This window comes from Anabrus simplex, chromosome 7 (assembly GCF_040414725.1).
Source record: "Anabrus simplex isolate iqAnaSimp1 chromosome 7, ASM4041472v1, whole genome shotgun sequence".
NCBI lineage: Eukaryota > Metazoa > Arthropoda > Insecta > Orthoptera > Tettigoniidae > Anabrus > Anabrus simplex.
The window spans coordinates 46308240-46326808 of NC_090271.1; positions in this window are offsets into that span (position 1 = coordinate 46308240).

Sequence of the window (18569 nt, forward strand, 5' to 3'; positions counted from 1 at the left end):
GTCGTGCGTTCCTTGACAATGGGCACATGGAAAGAAAAAATTTTAGCACATATTTAGTGTTTAGGTAGAACGCATATATCGCTGAGAGTATTTAACTGACGAGTATGTTTAATGTCTCAACTGACAGATAAAAGGAGAGGCTATCTGTTGCAGTAAATAAATAAATAAATAAATAAATAAATAAATAAATAAATAAATAAATAAATAAATAAATAAATAAATAAATAAATCTTTCTTTCTTTTCTTAATCTACATACCCTCCAGGGTTGGTTTTCCCTCGGACTCACCGAGGGATACCACCTCTACCGCGTCAAGGGCAGTGTCCTGGAAGTGAGACATTGGGTCGGGGGATACAACTGGGGAGGATGAATAGTACCTCGCCCAGGCGGCCTCACCTGCTATGCTGAACAGGGGCCTCGGTGGAGGATGGGAAGATTGGAAGGGATAGACAAGGGAGAGGGAAGGAAGCGGCCGTGGCCTTCATCCAGGCATTTGCCTCGATGATAAGTGGGAAACCACGGAAAACCACTTCCAGGATGGCTGAGGTGGGAATCGAACCCACCTCTACTCAGTTGACCTCCCGAGGCTGAGTGGACCCCGTTCCAGCCCTTGTAACACGTTTCAAATTTCGTGGCAGAGCCTGGAATCGAACCCGGGCGTCCGGGAGTGACAGCTAATCACACTAACCACTACACCACACCACACTGGCGGACATTAATTTGTCAAACTACTAAATGAAATTTAATGAAACATAAGTTTAAATTAATTTAAAGAAAATTAACTAAATTACACACACCATCATTCACTCATCAAGATTTATGCATCTAAGAGGTTCTTCAATAATAATAATAATAATATAATAATAATAATAATAATAATAATAATAATAATAATAATAATAATAATAATGTTATTTGCTTTACGTCCCACTAACTACGTTTTCGGTAAACGGAGACGCCGAGGTGTCGGAATTTAGTCCCGTTGAAGTTCATTTACGTGCCAGTAAATCTACTGACACGAGGCTGGTGTATTTTTAGCACCATGAAATACCACCGGACTGAGCCAGGCTCGAACCTGCCAAGTTGGGGGTCAGAAGGCCAGCGCCTCAACCGTCTGAGCCTCTCAGCCTGGCAGAGGTATTTTCTGTAGGAAGACTTGAAAGACTCTAGTGAGTTATTTGGAACAGAGTTCCATAATCTACTTCCCGTCGCAATAAATGAGCGATTATAAGCAGCTGAGCTGCTAAAGGGAATGGCAAGTGTAGTAAGAGAGCGTGTATTATGCTGGTGAAAAGAGGAAAGGTATGTAAAGTTTGATGACAGGTACTGGGGAGTTATCTCAGTTAGTGATCTTAACACCAACATGGTTACATGAAGATTCCTGAGTTCTTCAAATTTCAGGAGGGAAAGTTGCTTCTAAATAAGGCGTGACATAAGTATCGTAGCGTAACGAAAATATAAATCTAATGCAGGAATTCATGGTCCTTTGTATCTTTCTAATTTGTTCTTTCATTGCATCTATGAATACAGCATCACAAGAATAGAATAAAGGGATGGTTTTATAAGCTTGACTTTCATATTTAACGGTAAAATGCTATGGTGGTATTTCAGAGGATGGAGTGAGGCATACACTCTGTTACAGATACATGTGACATGTATATTCCAGTTTAGGTTTTCATTTATAATAACACCGTGATTAACCCTGATTAACATAGTCAATGTAGACGCGCAGTGTATCACACATTATGGCAACCCCCACAGGCAACGCAGACCCATGGTTTTACTCACATAGTGGTACTTATCACGGGCGCCAGCCAAAGCCGTGGTGTATCTCACTCAGTGACGCTAATCATAGGCAACATAGACCATGGTGTTTTCTCATGAAGTGCTACATACAAGCAAATAAATGGCGTTCTTACGTAAACAATCAACACTGCCCCACTCCAGTGTTGCCAACTAATATTTTCAAGATCCGCTAAATGATAAAAAAATCCGCTAAAATTCCGCCAAGAAATTCGATCTCAAATAATGAGCAATAAAAATGAGCAATAATAATAATAATAATAATAATAATAATAATAATAATAATAATAATAATAATAATAATAATAATAATAATAATAATAATAATAATAATAATAATAATAATAATTTTAAAAGTAAATGTCTGCACTCATCTGATCTGTGAGTTTCACTGGGATTAACCCCCTGCCTACGAGCTAAAACTTGTAGGTGTTTTACTGCCGGGTGCAAACTATTGTAGGTGAGTCCTCTACCTCAAGGGCCACACACAGAACAGGCCCGTTCATTAAACGGTCTTCCTTCATAGCATATATATATATATATATATATATATATATATATATATATAATTGCTACTTTCTCAGAGTTTAATTATCTGTCGTCATTCGTCAACTAAGAGACAAGTACCCTTTCCCCACGCATTACAAATTTATGGTACCATGATCTCATAACATCAAATCCAAATACAGTAACATGTTTTCCTCATGTGACTGCTAGCTCCTGACAAGAAATACGGAATAGTTCGGAGACAGACTGGAGTACAAATTTTAAAAAAACGTAAAATGGATAAAACATTAAATTCCGCCAAAAAATCCGCTGTCCGCTAAATGATATTTTTCTCCGCCGACAGTCTTCTAATTCCGCCAAATTTAGCGGAAAATGCGCAAAGTGGGCAACACTGCCCCACTCCAGTACAGAAAAGGAGGTGAGGGTGTGAAGGGGCAGTGTCGAAGTCTTCTCCAGTACCGAAAAAGAGGGGAGGGAGTGAACGGGTAGTGCTGAAGGCACAGTGTGTGCATTGCTATACATCCACCACTGTGCCCATTTCAATCACAACAGTCTTGCATTGGTACCTGCAGCAATGCGTCAAACGTGGAGGTGGTGGTATACCATGCTTTGTTCATACCGGGACACCATTTCTGTGCTCGCGTGTACTACTCATATGTAACGCAGACCCATTTTGAACACAGTGGAACCGACACCATGACCATTACCACAAACAACGCTCAGACCTGTAGTGTTTCTCGCATAATGGTACTGCTCCTATGTAACACAGACCCATGGTTTTTCTCGCAAGGTGGTACTAGTCACCTCTTACGACAGGGTATATTCTTCATGTGCGTCTCCCACCCACAGGGGGGCCATAAGACCTATCTGTATCGGTGCAACGTAAAGCAGACTGAAAAGAGAAAAAATATATTCTATGGGAACAAATTTATTGTAACAGTTAGATAACCCTATGGTAGTAAAGGCTGCTTTTGAAACAAGGGACCATCGTTTGTTGATTCAAGTGATGAAATATTCTAACCAGTTCAACCCAGGAAGAAGTTCAGTGCTTGTATGTTCCAAGTGCCAGCACTGTCTTGTTCGCAGAATTCTTGACTCTCACTAGTGTCAACACCCATTGGATTGGTGGTTTTCAAAATATTAATAACCTGTTGTCAGTTATTGCATCTCAGGTCCTCCCTGAGCACATGTCACAGTGTACGCACACAACCCCGAGGAACCAACTTGTGAAGACAGACTTTATTATTAATTTCTGTTTTATGGACCTCAAGTCACGACCTACAACTCATCCTAGTGCCAGAGTTATGGTGGCTGGTATTTGAATACAATGCGCCCCAGCCGGCTCTGGCCTCTGCCCTTGTCTTGAGGTGTGAGGACACGGGTCGCGCCGTAGGCGCTTCTCAGCCTCTACAGTGGTTCGTAATGAGCCTACGTTCGTTCTCCCTACAAACAGACATACAGTACACACCAATGTTGCAACACGGTGTTTATCCCTCGAAATCTAGGCTTTTAAACTCTTCGTCAGTGGGCTAATTTTAACAGACAGTAGACAGTGGGAAATCTAGACTTTTCATGATTATTATTATTATTATTATTATTAGTAGTAGTAGTAGTAGTAGTAGTAGCAGTAGTATTTAATTAGTTTATCGTCCAGAGAGATTACGCCTTTACCGCCTCAAGGGCAGCATGGGACGTCTGGTCGGGGATACAACTGGTAAGGAGGACCAGTACCAAGGCCAGGTGGCCTAACCTGCTATGATGAACAGGGGCCTTGTCGAGGATTGGAAGATTGGAAGGAATAGACAAGGGAAAGGGAAGGAAGCGACCGTCGCCGTAAATAACGTACTGAACCCTTTAGGTCCATATTCAGGGATACCTACCTTCCTTACCTATCAGCAAAGTTCATGAGATCTGTCTCTTGGGTCGTTTCGGGTTCTTCGTCACTTGCTGAGGTAAAGGTAGGGTTCATTAATTCTAATCTGTCTACTGGAATGAAAGGTCTGTTTAAAAGATTCCTATTTATTCAGGAAATTCTGAAGTAATTTACTATGTCAACGGTGTCATAGTCAATTGTGTCCACTGGACACCACAATCATTTTTACATAAACGTCAGAACACTGGTGTGAGACTTTAACGTAACTGCCTGATGGGCATTCTTACTAGAAACCATTATCTCAATTATTAATCATTTAAGAAAGGACAGTCTGGAAATCCTTAAAGTCGGCTTCCATGTGAGACCACATGTACCATCATAGTGATTCGTTATGGTCCAGCCCTCGTAACACGAACTCTGGACTCTGGGAATAATTAAGGCCGTCCAATCGGTGTGTGCCACACAGTGGTTCTACGGCATGGACCCTTAATTGAATCGATGTGACCTGCGTCTATGTCATGGACCGACATCTAATCTTCTAAGTTACTTTAAAGTCATTGTGGATGATGACCGCAAGGAAATGATGCTACGATGGCATATGGCCCTAATCTAAGTCACTGAGGTTGATGACCCCCTGACCATCCAAGTTTCTAGGCTGAAGGCTAAACACAATTAAGTTACATCGGTTTATGACCAAAGTTCCACTTTACTATCCCCAGCACATTCACTGCTCAATCAATCAAAGTTCAATAATTACAACAATAGCAATGCTCACAAACTTTGTGGCAGTAAAATCCATTTCCTTCGGATATGTCCCCTTAATCGTTACTTTACATGTTAACACTCCCCAGAAAACAAACTAAAATTTCCAGAATGCATCTCCAAGTTATTCGCTTGATTAAAGTTATTTCAAATGCGGTTTCACTGAATTTAATAATTAAATAAATTTAAATGATTTAACGAAATATTAACGAACAACAAATTTTATCTCCGCGGACTCTGGTTTCTTCACAAATTTCTACGCAGCTGTGATGTGAGTTCAATATTGCGATGTTTATCTGGCTGGAAAAGAATTTTACATAATTCATGTCCCGCTATATATATCCTGTCTCGTGATATCATGCTTAAAAATCTAATCTAGTCCTAACCGTTATTAACACTTGGATATCCTAATAATCTACGTACAAACCAAACAACTCGCCATATAATTACGATGTCATATCTCGTCATTACCATAATGAATTTTGCACACCCCTCACAGACAAACCGATCATCACGACCATCGCTCTATATTTTGGACAACCCTGAAATTGGGTTACTCTGTTCCTTATACTCAAAGTGCGTGATTTCAAATGTTCGTTACGTCGCCAATTGATACCGCTATGGATTTCTATGAATTTCTTTCCATTCTCAACATTATAAAATATTCCTCGGGCTATCACGTCCCGGCTTCAATGACAGGACTCTAACCTGATTCACAAATCTCATATCAACAAACTAAGCTCTGTTTCCCAGCTCCACAACTATCATCGACAAAGAACTGGAACAAAATCCTTACTAGAAATCTCGACGTCTAATATGGCACAATGCATTAATCATGAATAACTTCGCATAAATGATATCGTATTTAATAACTTGATTTTACGAGAAATGACTGGAACATTCTACTATATCTTCTATTGTCAGTCAGACACAGTTTAAAATGGGCATTAAAAAAACGTTTCTCTCCGTGACCAAATTCATCCCCTAGGTTCTCACCCGACAGCGCGCTTCCACTCGATTGAAAATGAGTGACCATGGATTATTATTGTTAACGTCAAATTGCAGACAGAATAATTTTACGTCGAATGAACATCTTGATTTGACATCACAAAATATAGGCAGTACACTCACACGGATGACGATCTACATTGGACGTGATATCACTTCGGAACCCTATGCAATAACTTTTTACAACTTTATACGGCACTCGCAAGACTTCAAACTTTTATCCAAGTGGAAAATAAAACAAATGACTCTTTTAGTCGTACTCTCACATTTACAAAACTTAGTAGGGGTGACCACTGCGTCGTATATCCCCATTCAAATACAAGAAATCACGAGACAAGATATAAGAGGTAGTAAGATGGAAAGTCACCTACCTCATGTCGTCACGCCAGTATTCGTCATAGGGCTCACCTGTGACCCTGGCATTTTATTTAGCCATTTTTACATTCATGGCTTCGCAGTTCATTATTAATTTTCTTCAGGTTTCCTGGAATAAAGCATTAAAAAAAAGAAAATACCCTTCACTTGTTTGTTGAGTGCACACGATGGACTATAGTTATTTACGCACACGAATTACTTAATCACATTAGAATTTATTCAGTACTTTGACCGTCCTATCTGGTACAATTATTTCACTCAAGAAAACTATCTCCTCATGGAGTCAAGACGTAGCCGCAATGGCTAAAATCTGCAGTTGAACTCAGTCTACTTTCGTTGTTTGATTTCGCAGAGCAGCTCAACAATTTTTCGTCCGCTTTGTATCACAAATGCCGGAGAAGGAGACTTCGTCATGGCGTCCCTTCATATTTATAGCAGTTACCCCCTCTCTTCGGATCTCTCCCTTTGCCGCCAAGAAAATTTCTATACATTTTCTGACTTACCTAAACTGCAATTTTACCGGGCGAGTTGGCCGTGCGCGTAGAGGCGCGCGGCTGTGAGCTTGCATCCGGGAGATAGTAGGTTCGAATCCCACTATCGGCAGCCCTGAAAATGGTTTTCCGTGGTTTCCCATTTTCACACCAGGCAAATGCTGGGGCTGTACCTTAATTAAGGCCACGGCCGCTTCCTTCCAACTCCTAGGTCTTTCCTATCCCATCGTCGCCATAAGACCTATCTGTGTCGGTGCGACGTAAAGCCCCTAGCAAAAAAACTGCAATTTCAAGAGTTTTGAAAGTGACTACATGCTTGCTACATTTCTGGCGGTAGTGTTCACGGACATTTAAAAATTTTACGGGGTCGATTTGTGAGATGATTGACCTCCTTTGATAGGCACTATATTTTTTTGACTTGGCGTGGTCACGCCATGTACACGCGCTTTGAAATAGTTCATAAAAATGACTTGAGATTCTTCCGCCGTCGACACGTGTGGTTGACGTCACATACCCCAGAGCGTGGGACCGAAGGTAATCACCCCCTCGTCACGTGTCAAATCCATGCTATCAAGAAACCAACTTTTAGTTTAATTGTTACATTATGCATAATGTTCTTAGGGCACAAAGGTCATGGGTTCAGTACCATCCCAGCATTTGCTTCGAAGCCACAGGAAACCAGTTGGATGATGGATGAGCTGGGAATCGAACCCCCCTATACTCAGTTGACCTCCAGAGTCTGATTGAACCCCGTCACAGCCCTCGTTGAAAATGATAATCTACAGCCTGTTTCCAGTCATCCGACCGGGTCAGGAATGGAATGAATGAAATCCCCATCTAACGGCGAGGATACGAATTGTGCCGGCTGCCGAAGTCTGTCGCGTGCCTCTGGGGCATTGATTAATGACTGACAGATGAAATGAAATGATTTTGGAGAGTGTTCCTGGAATGAAAGATGACAGGGAAAAACGGAGTACCCGGAGAAAAACCTGTCCCGCCTCCGCTTTGTCCAGCACAAATATCACATGGAGTGACCGGGATTTGAACCACGGAATTCAGCGGTGAGAGGCCGGTGCGCTGCTACCTGAGCCACTGAGGCTCCTTTACCAGCCCTCGTTCCACTTTTCAAATGTAGTGGCAGAGCCGGGAATCCAACCCGAGGCTCCTGGATAGGTAGCTAATCACACTAACCACTACATCACAGAGGCGGACTTCAACAGCCCAGAAGGGCTATGGCTTACCAAGCGACTGCTGCTCAGCCCGAAGTCCTGTAGATGTAAAGCTTTCATGTGATCTGCAAGACGAATCTTCTGGGTCGTTATTCTTGGTTTTGTAGACCGGTGCCGCTATCTCACCGTCAGATAGCTCCCCAATTGTAATCACATAGGTTGGGTGGACGTCGAACCAACCCTCAGATCCGGCTAATAATCCGTGACCTGGCCGGAAAATGAGCCCGGGCCCTCTGAGCCTACGCCTACACCATGAGGCCTGCTTTCATGCTTATGTCGGTTAATATTTTGATGGTTTTTCAATTAAATTATATGCAATATGATACATAGAGTATAAACATGCAATAGTTCAAATTTAATTTCTTGACGTTGACAGTCGTGGTGCCATGAGAAGGCGAGCCGGGGAAGACCCGAACTTTAAGCGGAGCTAAATATGTAGGGGATTCCCTTCAGTCCGTTATTCTTCCTTCTTTCAAAGAGAAGTGTCACTTTTTTAAGAGTCAAATGCATTTAAGGTTGTTATAGAGTCGTCGGTTCCCCTTCTTGAACCATGTAACTTGGACGCGACCGCAAACATTAATAGACTACATCAGGTGGAAAAAAATTGCCCTCTGTAAAATGGTCCCGAAACATGGACACCAATATTCTGGTTTAAACGGATAGAATACTGCTATGCAAGTAACGCCAATCCAGGAGCTGGCAACATTAGCACAGTCGCATCTAGTATTGCCATGATCAAATGCAGAAATGGAGAGAATTTTTAGTCGGTAGAACCCTGTTAAAACAAAAGTCAAAAATTGAACGAGACACAAAGTGATACATTTTCTTTTATCAATAGGGCAGGACTGATAAGAAACAAAGAGTGCTGTACAGAAGCGGTAATTATTGAGGGATGGGGGGGGGCATGATTAACACGAACACAAGTATGTGAAACGAGGAAGACCTATTAATGCAAACGTTCGTATATAATATTCACAACAAAATAAAAATAAAATAAATAAAAAATAAGAAAATGAAAATAAAGTTTCGTTCTCAAATATATATTTGAATGAGTCTTATGGATGGAATTTTCAATAATATTCGGAAGTATGCAGAAAAATAGAACCTGATTCATAAATAAATATTTTGAAGGAATGTTTTATGTACGGAACAATCAAAAACAACCACAATTAAAAGAAATATAACTTGCTTCAAATATACATCTTCTTAATAAGTATCCTATAACCGTACAGTATATTATACATTTCAAGATACTAAATGTGAAAAGCTCTACCACCAGATGTATCGCCTGAACAGTCTCCATAAGGAAATGTACTTCTCAGAAGGAATACCCGCTTTCTAATCTCATTTCTTGATATAAAACTCTCTACTATCTTCTCCAGATTTAATTAATGCCTTAGCAGCCTCCGAAGACTACCAACCTCCAAGCTTTAAGGGGACTTAATATCTAGAAGAAGAATTATGAGGGAGGAAAAAACAATATGCCCCTAAAATCATTTGGGTGGGGGTGGGGGGGCAGAAAACAACTTGCCTCCCCAATGTCGGCGCCACTTGTGCTGCAATATGTGCTACCAAACAAAGTATTACAACAAGAAGGGACTGTAAAAACATATCAGACATCTGTTTCTACTCCTGCGTCTTCTTCCGTGCCTTCTATCGCAAGTGTTATAAAAAGACTTCGGTGATCCCGGACTGTTAGGTAAGTTCACCTTGAAATACACAATACAATCCATCTCTGTAATCGCTGAGAGGCTATGTATTAATTATTAATTTAAATGCTGTACTCCTACTATTCAGGTAGTGGAATCGAATCCAAGCACGGCCGGTTAGCATTTCAGTGCCGAAATACGAGGAACTCGTGTCAGAACTTTCCCCCTCTTAAAACTGTTCTTATTTTACAACCAGAGGGTTCTTTACTTCCCTCACATCATAATTTCTTAATCCAATTTGTCCTGCATTATCTGACTTCATCCTTTCATTGTCTTTATTTTTTATTTATTATAATAAACATTTTCTCCAAGACTGTGCACATACCGAGCCGCAACTTCTGTAAATTTTAGATAATATTGCGATATAGTTGGCCATTCTCAGAATTTTGATTTCCTCTCGCTGAATAATGTTTTTTTGGAAAAAAATTGTTTTATTTATAATGTTATAATTGATTCTATGTCAAAAACAAGTCGGTATAAACTGGTAACATGCCACACTCCTTTCTGGTTAAGTGATTCTCCCTCGTACACCCCCGTTCTTACTATTGTATTTTGATTATTATTTTCATATATTTTGGAAAACCCCTCTTCCCTTCTTCTGTATTCCAACCACCTCCACAATTTCAAGAGTTTGGAGTAGTCAATCTCTGCACCGATGAAGAAAATAAAGGGATGCCCCCAGGGAACAGTATTAGGACCGTTATTATTTATTTTGTATTTATTTATGATCTAGAAAAACTGCAGAAAATGATGAATCTGCTTTTAACATATGCACATTAAATTAAATTCGTGCCTTTGTTCCGAAGTGGTACAGCGTTTTAGACAAACACCCACCTCCGCCAACGGAGCCGAAATGTATGCACCATTCTTACATTTCTGGCAGTACATCCTTATCCGTTATGCATTCGTCGCCCATTTCCTCTAAACTCATATTTATGCTTGCTTTTTCACATAATTCGAAAACTACTGAATATTTTTGGATGAAATTTTGTATGGAAAATTATGTTATGACGAATGCAACATAAATCTATCTCACTCCTCATTTCCCTGTTACAAACATTTGAATTAGTGGAGATATAAATATTTTTTCCCAAATTGAAGAAAGTATATTTGAAGAAAAATTTGCAATTGCTTGACCCTTAAAGTTGTATCTCACCATTTAATGGGCTGTTGAATCACAAGTTCGGTTGATTGCTTTTTTTTCCTTTTCTTTTAGAAGTGACATATTGCTGATGCTCCTATATAAACCTCTATGCGATGATATTTCAGCTTAGAACTCTGACCAGAAAGGTTCTGTCATCTAAGGTTCAGTACTGCATGAACTACAGTGGAACTTCTATATCTTGAATCACCTCGGGAGCTAAATTTTATTTCGAATTATAGAAATTTTGAGATATAGATAATACCGTTTTTGAGCATGTATACCACATAGTTGAATCATATGTTCCTACGGGCTTATACTGAATACATTATTTCAAAATATACAAACTATTTTACGGCATCACTTTAATTATAACCCTTATTATAGTAACTTTTTAGAAGACAGGATACAGTACATACAGGAGTGAAACAAGAAACATGCCTCGGTTAATACCTTTGGAAAAAAAATCATTTAGTGTCTCCTGTTTGTTAGTGTTAACCTTTCCTCCCTTCACGTTGAAGCTTCTCGTCAATACCAGGCAGCCGAGATTCGTAAATGCAACTTGTCATCCGCAACTTCGGGGGTTGCTTTCGTACGTGACCGGTAATGAATTCACACCCGAGAATTCACATCCGATCACTGGAAGTTTTAGTTTTCGGTTCCCGTCGTATTAGCTCCAAGCATCATTGTAACCCTTTTTTTTTACTTGCTACTGTTCCTCACAAACCACAAATGCTGATGTTGCACAAAATTCGAGTTACAGAGTATTTTTTTGCTTCAAGGGAGGAAACGTTTGCTTCGAGAAATCGAGAAATTCATGTAGCCGAATTTCGAGTAATAGGTAGAGAAATAAATACACGTGAAGAATAGGACAAATGGCCGGGAAATTTAAGTTACTTCGAGATACAGAAAATTCGAGTAATGGAGGTTCGAGATATCGAAGTTCGACTGTATATCAACGAATTTCCTTTCTAGTGATGCATGTGCTGCGGGTCGGTATATCTCCTCCACACCATTGACACATCGACACGGTATTTCGAGGTGCAACTACGATGTGCCTGATTATTAGTAATTTCCATACTAGGACTTGTAGGCTGAGTGAACCCCGAGCCCATTGATTTATCCATGGTAGAAAATTTTGTTCCTAAATGTTTGACTTCCTAGCGAAAAATCGAATCTACATCCTTCAGGGTGTGCTAAGAACGCCTAACCTTTGTTTATGTTACTCTCGAAAAAAATAAGTGTGACTGCAGAAATCTCATCACTCTATAGATATGAATGTTCTGTTGCCACACATGGAATTAGGATGTTTGGTGAACCTGTTCTTTCTTCCTCCTATTTGGGATGTCCCGTTAGTATTTAATATCAATAAAACGGAGCAACATTTTTCTCAGGATATATATCACAATTAAAATGTCTTGCTCGTGGCATGGGATGTTTTACTAACTCCTTCGACCGTTTCTTTCCTTTCTTATTGGGGGTTAATGAGCTTCACCTCCACATTGTCTCTCCCTGTTATCTAGCACGTTCAGAAATTGTGTTTGATCTCGAGATATTCAGCTGGATATAATGATATGGTTGGTACACTCTAAATTACTTACTCGAATAAAAAATGACATTAAAACAGGTGAAAATGAGGCTGCGTGCTCTGAATTATGCATACCATTATTGTGGCGCTTGTGCTTATGCTGCTAGACAGTTCCGTTCAATTTTCGGCTCTAAACAGCCTCATTATTTCCATAAATACTTCGGCTGCGTCTTCACCTTGAAGTACTCCTTAGACAAAAGCAGGGTTGACTCTTGCCTTCCAGGTGGAAGATAAGAAATTTCACGTTCCCGAAAGGGTATACGGGCACGTGTTGGAGTGATCAAATTTATAAACGAATTTTTCCATGAATTTAATTATTTATTTTAATTTATTAATGCATTATTATTAATTTATCTATATATTAAAAGAGTTTACTAAAAACAGCTTTGGCAAATCCGTCCGTCTGTTCTAATGGACCGATTAGCTTCAGTTTTATGTTATTCTCTCCGAAATAACCTGCCGGTGAATCATAAGACATTGATAGGTGTCCAAGTGCAGCCAACTTTCAGTAATCATAAAATAAAGTCATGAAATGGTCACTACAATAATCGCAGGGGAGGGCTTGCCCTAACTCGCAATACATTCTGTACTTAGCAGGTTGCTAAGCGACTGACACTTTCATTAATATTCTCATATAATGTTCATCCTCAGTAACGTGATTGCATGCAGCCATGTTTGATTAGTACCTGTCAAGCCAGAGAGTATACGCTTCCTCTGATCACGGAATAATACTATTTCTCGCTAAATACTCTTCGATTCTCTAACTTTTCCCAGCTTCCAAATATATTCAACAGATGGCAGAGCGAAATAACCTACATATGCTAAGAGAAAAAAGTCTACGTACAAACAGACCCCATCATGACATACGCCTTAGACATTGTCTGGTAACACCTATCGGAGGGTAACATAGCTACTCTAGAAAGAGTGAAGGCCATGCATCTTAAAAAAATCTCTGCCTGGCAAGAAATGCTCCTTCGAAACTAACTTATGAGCTCACAAGACAACCGTTCTATACAAAAGAACTGCGCTTAAAAATACTATTGTCTTCTACCACCCAATGCCATGCTTTACATCAAGAATTTCAGGAGAAGAAAAGGAAATTTATGGATAGATTTTTACCAAATAGACGGCATGATGACGTCAGAATGGATGAATTCTGACTGCGAATTTTGGCTTCTGAATAAGTGTTTATAAAACTACTGAAAAGTTTGGCAAAACAAAATGACTGCGGCAGACACATCAAGAGGAGTTTTCTGACCTATTAATAACGAATGCAGCGGAGTAGCGCGAGTCTTCTAGTTATTTATTAATTTATTTAGGAAACCAAAACAGTGAGCTGCCAAGTTACAGGGTTCCCAGTGAGAGATATATTTACAGTAGAGTAGCACAATACAAACGTAAATAAATAAATGAAAGAATAACGAAGAAAAATGAACCAAAGGCAAAAGTAGTGGAAGAAAATTTAAAACTATGGTTCATTCCACGTTAAGAAAACAGTATTGCTCTTATGACAACAGAGTTGCCATATCGAGCGGCTCTGCGCAACACAATCACGGGGAAACGACGGCACATAAATCTGTGAAATTCAATATTTAACTTCAAGATAACAAGCGGAATATACTAAGCTGCAAATAATTTGTATGGACTAAAGGGGACGGGGAGTTTACAGGGGCTATTTTTGGTTTGTACAGAATCAGAGGTAAACTACGGCACATAAAAAACCTCAGCACTGACGTGTATGGTAAATCGGCGGAGAAAATAGACAAATAATATTTTTATGGGATCGAAGGGTGAAGGATGCATATAATAAATTTCCCCAGACGGGCTGAGTGGCTCAGACTGTTGAGGCGCTGGCTTTCTGATCCCAACCTGGCAGGTTCGATCCAGGCTCAGTCCGGTGCTGTATGAAGGTGCTCAAACACTTCAGCCTCGTGTCGGTAGATTTACTAACACGCAAAACCTCCTGCGGGACAAAATTCCGGCACCTCCGGTTCTCCGAAATCCGTAAAAGAAGTTACTAGGACGTAAAACTATTATTCTTATTCTTATTCTCATTCTTCTTCTTCTTCTTCTTCTTCTTATTATTATTATTATTATTATTAAATTTCACCAGGAAACGCGGGGTACTACTGCGCTGTCGTATCGCCTAACAAAAGACAATATTAAAATTAAATGCGGTCTTAAAGAAAACAGCGGTAATTAAAATACGCTTAAGAAAGAAGAGCTAAATAACAAAACCAAGCACAAACAAAACACATGACAAATTTTTGTATCAGTACAAGTTATACTATGACTTATCGCTGCACACCACAGCATCAAAATCTTCAGCAACAACTTCTGTACAGTACGAAAATAATACAACCAACACACATACTATATAATATACAACCAAAGTAAAATATCTGCCATTAGACAACTTTATGGTACTCACTCAACAGAAGACAAGTTCGCACTGATTTACAGCCTAAAACACACATGCAATAAAGAAACATTGTACGTGACTTCACTACAGAAGTGAGCTGCCCGTGGTTCACAGATGCTTGTACCAGAGCAGCATAGAAGGCAAATGAAGCAAGGCAACGAAGCGATGGCTGTTCCCGCCATTGTACTTCGTCCCTTCGAATGTATTTATGAAAAAAAAATGTTATATAGTTATTTTAATATCTCACAGGCAAAAGTGCCTCACCCTTTTTATCTATCTTTCATAATACATTATTAAATACAGTATAATATCTCTTAATCACGAGGAATCATGGGTGTCTCAGAGGGGGTGTGTTCACTCCTTGTAGGTCCATAAGAGCAATGCTGTTTTCTTAACGTGGAATGAGCCATAGTAAGATAACTGTAGGGAAACGTTGACAAGGTGTATGACAATGTTTTTGTGAGTTTATAAATGTTAAATTTCCCTTGCTGGAATAGAGTGTTGTTAAACGTAATCTTGGTAATGGATAGCAAACATGTTGACATAAATATGTCTTATGGCTGGGGGTCATCTGAAAATTTGTGTTACGGAAATCAGAGTGACGGAAGTAATCCTAGCAACCGTGCTGGCTAAAATCTAAGGTATGGATGGATACTCGGATAATGTTACCTAGTAACCATGCAGGCTGTCTCATGGCTGGTTGCCATTTGAAATTAGCAGCCGTTGATGGATGGGCATGGACGGGAGACATATTTATTATCATTTTGATTTTCACAAAGGAAAAAGTGGTTTCTTTTTAATTTATTTATTAAAATTGGCTTTTTCCTCGCACCGACACAGACATTCTTATGGCGACGATAGGATAGGAAAGGCCTAGGAATGGGAGGGAAGCGGCCATGGAACAGCCCAGGCTCTTCTTCTACACTTCTTCTTTCCTTCCCAGCATCTCTTCATTCTGTCACTGACTTTCTTTTTGTGTTCTTCTGTCCATGATATATATTTTCTTTTAGGTTTCTCTTCACATTTATGTTTGTTTACTAATCTCCTCTATTTGTTTTCTATCTTGAACGGTTTCCTCGGTAAAAGGAGTTTGTTTGTTTGTATGTTTGGGAATTTCTTCGCATGTGTTTTGTTGAAAGCAAGAACCGTGCAACATAAATTCTAGACACATGAAGATAAAATCAATCAATATTGCACCACTCAATTACCGCTCTTGTACCTAGAAGATTATGCGTCAGTTTTAGAAAAAAATGACAGTTGTTTTGCAGTCAAACATTAAATAAGTAAAGCATTGTAAAGGTAATTCGGAGTCAAGAAATAAGATACGCGAGGAAAGCGTTTATTTTTTCAATTTGCTTTACCAACACTGATAGGTCTTGTGCCGAAGACAGGATGGGAAAGGCCTAGGAATGGTAAGGAAGGGTCCGAGGTTTAATTGAGGTACAGCCCCAGCACTTTCGTGGTGTCAAAATGGGAACGAAAGTGTATGATGACGAAAAAATGGATGAATTTGCGTGAATTTACTCCATCACAGGAGACTTGGTGTTATTTCTAAAATAGTCAGTAGCAAATTGCTTGTATCTGTCCAGGTGCTTTGACTGAACAGGTCAGCATTCTGGCCTTCGGTTCGGAGGGCCCCAGCCTCGATGTCTGCTCGGGCCGGGGATTTTTATCGCGTTTGGCTAATTCCTTGAGCTCGGGGGCTGGGTGTTTGTGCTCATTTTAATAGACATCTTCAAATGCTTACAACGCATCTCACGATAAACAACCACCGAAACACACAACAGCGAGTACATCCCTCCACATAGGATAGGCGTCAGGAAAAGCATGCGGCCGTAAAACTAGCCTAAATCCATTCAAAGTGCCTTTAAAAATGCTTTACTTCGCACCGACACGGATAGGTCTTATGGCTACGATCGGATTGAAAAGGCCTAGGAGTGGGAAGGAAGCATCCGAGGACTCAATCAAGGTACAGTCCCAGAAATTGCCTAATTTAAAAATGGCAAACCACAGAAAACCCATCTATAGGACTGGCGACAATGGGAATCGAACTCAAACCGCACGGCCACTTGATCTGTATTCAAAGTGCCAACCAAGGCAGGTAATTAGGAAAAGGCTAGGAAGAAGAATGAAAATAAAAATAAAACTGATCTTATCTGTCCGTTGTGTTTAGTTTAATTGCAGCGGTAGCAGGGAGCCCTGTGGTGTAGTGGTTAGCGTGATTAGCTGCCATTCCCGGAGGTCCGGGTTCGATTCCCGGCTCTGCGACGAAATTTGAAAAGTGATGCGAGTCCTGGAACGGGATCAATTCAACCTGAATAGAGGGGTTCAGTTCCCTCCTAGGCAATCCTCCAAGTGGTTTTCCGTTGTTTCCCACTTCTCTTCCAGGCAAATGCGGGGATGGTACTTAACTTAAGGCCACGGCCGCCTCCTTCCCTCTTCCTAGTCTATCAGTTCCAACCTTCCCATCCCCCTTCAAAGCCCCTGTTCATCATAGCAGGCGAGGCCTTCTGGGCGAGGTACTGGCCCCCCTCCTCATTTGTATCCCTCTGACCCAAAGTCTCACGGTCTAGGACACTGCCCTCGAGGCCGTAGAGTCGTGATTCCTCGGCGAGTCGACGGAAAACTGGAGGGTAAACGGATTAAGAAAGAAAGAAAGAAAGAAAGAGAGAAGAAAGAAGAATAACAATAACTTCGTGTAGCTATTTCTAACCTGGTGCAGACCCTCCGACGAGGGTGGGCTGCATCTAGGAAACTGCGGGTTATTGTAGTGGAAGATAGTGTTGTGTGTGAGTTGCAGGGATGCTTGGGACAGTACAAACACTCAGGCCCCGAGCCAGGGTTATTAACCATCTACGGTTACACACCTGCGTCCCGACCGAGAATCGAACCAGGGGCCGTCTGTACCAAAGGCGACAACGCTTACCATTCGACCAAGGAGCCAGACTCCCATAGGAGCCGCCTGCAGTAGCTTGCATTCCTTACCGTGAGGAACTGATCACGTAGTTGTTCGCAAAAGAGAAAAATAAGTTAAATTCTTGATGAGGTGTGAACTTGACTTCGTAGCTCCATCCTGGTTGAGTGCGCTGCGGATATCAGCAGCGAGCATAGCCTAAAAACATAACCTACTGCTGAAATGAAAATGGCGTACGGCTTTTAGTGCCGGGAGTGTCCAAGGACAAGTTCGGCTCGGAAGATGCAAGTCTTTTGATTTGAGGCCCGTAGGCGACCTGCGCCTCGTGCCAGCGAAATTAACCAAGTAATGATAAAATTCCCGTCTCTCCCGGGCATCGAACCCGGGACCCCTGTGACTAAACACCAGCACGCTAACCATTTAGCCATAGAGCCGGACATAAGCTACTGCTGTTCAGTCGCTAATGATACCTGGCTCTGTCATACCAAAGGTGATTCGATACCTGCTCTGACCCGTATTCCAATTAGTGGTCCACCCACCTGCTGCACTGTTACACTTGTAATATTAAATAAAGCTTCTCATTTGAGCTGCTTAGCGTCGCGCGGCGCACCTGTTCCACCCCCACGGGGCAACAACCTATCAACTGTGCGCGACCCACGCTGGACCTGGACTGCAGGTGCCTCAACACAGCCGTGCCCAATAAGAGCCCCACCCCCGAGGACCACAGTCCTATAGGAATACTACCTAT